Below are 3,437 nucleotides of genomic sequence, written 5' to 3' on the forward strand. Positions count from 1 at the left end.
ACCTTGGGTAGTATGGCCATTTTCATGATATTGATTCTTCCTATCCATGAGCATGGAATGTTCTTCCATTTGTTTGTGTCCTCTTTTATTTCGTTGAGCAGTGGTTTGTAATTCTCCTTGAAGAGGTCCTTCACATCCCTTGTAAGTTGGATTCCTAGGTATTTTATTCTCTTTGAAGCAATTGTGAATGGGAGTTCCCTCATGATTTGGCTTTCTGTTTGTCTGTTATTGGTGTATAGGAATGCTTGTGATTTTTGCACATTGACTTTGTATCCTGAGACTTTGCTGAAGTTGCTTATCAGCTTAAGGAGATTTTGGGCTGAGACGTTGGGGTTTTCTAAATATACAATCATGTCATCTGCAAACAGGGACAATTTGACTTCCTGTTTTCCTAATTGAATACCCTTTATTTCTTTCTCTTGCCTGATAACCCTGGCCAGAACTTCCAACACTATGTTGAATAGGAGTGGTGAGAGAGGGCATCCCTGTCTTGTGCCAGTTTTCAAAGGGAATGCTTCCAGTTTTTGCCCATTCAGTATGATATTGGCTGTGGGTTTGTCATAAATAGCTCTTATTATTTTGAGATACATCCCATCAATACCTAATTTATTGAGAGTTTTTAGCAGGAAGGGCTGTTGAATTTTGTCAAAGGCCTTTTCTGCATCTATTGAGATAATCATGTAGTTTTTGTCTTTGGTTCTGTTTATACGATGGATTATGTTTATTGATTTGTGTGTGTTGAACCAGCCTTGCATCTCAGGGATGAAGCCCACTTGATCATGGTGGATAAGCTTTTTGATGTGCTGCTGGATTTGGTTTGCCAGTATTTTATTGAGGATTTTTGCATCAATGTTCATCAGAGATATTGGTCTAAAATTCTCTTTTTTTGTTGTGTCTCTGCCAGGCTTTGGTATCAGGATGATGCTGGCCTCATAAAGTGAGTTAGAGAGGATTCCCTCTTTTTCTATTGATTGGAATAGTTTCAGAAGGAATGGTACCAGCTCCTCTTTGTACCTCTGGTAGAATTCAGCTATGAATCCATCTGGTCCTAAACTTTTTTTGGTTGGTAGGCTCTTAATTACTGCCTCAGTTTCAGAGCCTGTTTGTGGTGTTTTCAGGGATTCAACTTCTTCCTGGTTTCGTCTTGGGAGGGTGTATGTGTCCAGAAATTTATCCATTTCTTTTAGATTTTCTAGTTTATTTGCATAGAGGTGTTTATAGTATTCTCTGATGGTAGTTTGTATCTCTGTGGGATCAGTGATGATATCCCCTTTATCATTTTTTATTGTGTCTATTTTATTCTTCTCTTTTTTCTTATTTATTAGTCTTGCTAGAGGTCTATCAGTTTTGTTGATCTTTTCAAAAAAATCACCTCCTGGATTCATTGATTGTTTGAAGCGCTTTTTGTGTCTCTATCTCCTTCAGCTCTGCTCTGATCTTAGTTATTTCTTGCATTCTGCTAGCTTTTGAATGTGTTTGCTCTTGCTTCTCTAGTTCTTTTAATTGTGATGTTAGGGTGTCAATTTTAGATCTTTCCTGCTTTCTCTTGTGGGCATTTAGTGCTATAAATTTCCCTCTACACACTGCTTTAAAAGTATCCCAGAGATTCTGGTTTGTTATGTTTTTGTTCTCATTGGTTTCAAAGAACATCTTTATTTCTGCCTTCATTTTGTTATGTACCCAGTAGTCATTCAGGAGCAGGTTGTTCAGTTTCCATGTAGTTGAGCAGTTTTGAGTGAGTTTCTTAATCCGGAGTTCTAGTTTGATTGCACTGTGGTCTGAGAGACAGTTTGTTATAATTTCTGTTGTTTTACATTTGCTGAGGAGTGCTTTACTTCCAACTATGTGGTCAATTTTGGAATAAGTGCAACGTGGTGCTGAGAAGAATGTATATTCTGTTGATTTGAGGTGGAGAGTTCTGTAGATGTCTATTAGGTCCGCTTGGTGCAGAGCTGAGTTCAATTCCTGGATATCCTTGTTAACTTTCTGACTCGTGGATCTGTCTAATGTTGACAGTGGGGTGTTAAAGTCTCCCGTTATTATTGTGTGGGAGTCTAAGTCTCTTAGTAGGTCTCTAAGGACTTGCTTTATGAATCTGGGTGCTCCTGTATTGGGTGCATATATATTTAGGATAGTTAGCTCTTCTTGTTGAATTGATCCCTTTAGCATTATGTAATGGCCTTCTTTATCTCTTCTGATCTTTGTTGGTTTAAAGTCTGTTTTATCAGAGACTAGGATTGCAACCCCTCCTTTTTTTTTTGTTTTCCATTTGCTTGGTAGCTCTTCCTCCATCCCTTTATTTTGAGCCTATGTGTGTCTCTGCATGTGAGATGGGTCTCCTGAATACAGCACACTGATGGGTCTTCACTCTTTATCCAATTTGCCAGTCTGTGTCTTTTAATGGGAGCATTTAGCCCATTTACATTTAAGGTTAATAGTTATGTGTGAATTTGATCCTGTCATTATGATGTTAGCTGGTTATTTTGCTCATTAGTTGATGCAGTTTCTTCCTAGCATCAATGGTCTTCACAATTTGGGATGTTTTTGAAGTGGCTGGTACCAGTTGTTCCTTTCCACATTTAGTGTTTCCTCAAGGGTTGAGAACCGCTGCCAAGGTTTTGGCTTAGTTGCAGGGCCCAACATAGTCTGTGGCACATATTAGGTGCTCAAAAAATATAGCAAATACGAATTAAATGGATAGTTGAACAGTCCAAGGAGTGGGTGAATATAAATGTATGAATTTTGGCCCTATGCAGGGCCCAACATAGTCTGTGGCACATAGTAGGTGCTCAAAAAATACAGCAAATATGAATTAAATGGATAGCTGAACAGTCCAAGGAGTGGGTGAATATAAATTTATAAATTTTGGCCATGAATAATAATGATGCTAACAATATAACAATTAAAAACAATAAAATAGGTATCACTAGTGTTCAACTAAGTTTTGGGATGGGGAAGGAGGCAAGAAGAGAGGTATTGGGGTGAAAGGCAGATTAACAGGATTAAAGGTGGGGACATGAGAGGCAGTAAGTCTCATTTTTTGGTTAGATGCAAGTGGGCTCTATTCTGTCTCCCTAGAATCCCTAGGGCTGAGGGTGGAGAGGTGGATGGGGTCCCACAGGAAGACCTAACAAGCCTGGTGATGAGAAAAGGGTTGAAATAGTCTAGAGTGAGTTGAGGGACTGGTCTTCCTGAAGTCCTGTGGTCATTATGCTTGGATGAGGAGTCAAAGTCCCACTGGCCTTCCATTCTGGACAGCACTGAGCTTGGTGGAACTCAGAGAGCCTGGTGTAGACCCTGCTCTGTAGAGGATTTGTCAGCTGCATGGCTTTGGGCGGTCATTTCAGCTCTCTGGTGCTGACTTCCACCACTGATGAACTAGGGGCGATCATAACTGCCAGGCTTTCCTTAGGGATTGCTGAGAAGATCAAATAGAA

Source organism: Macaca mulatta, chromosome 7, assembly GCF_049350105.2.
Source record: "Macaca mulatta isolate MMU2019108-1 chromosome 7, T2T-MMU8v2.0, whole genome shotgun sequence".
Taxonomy (NCBI): Eukaryota; Metazoa; Chordata; class Mammalia; order Primates; family Cercopithecidae; genus Macaca; species Macaca mulatta.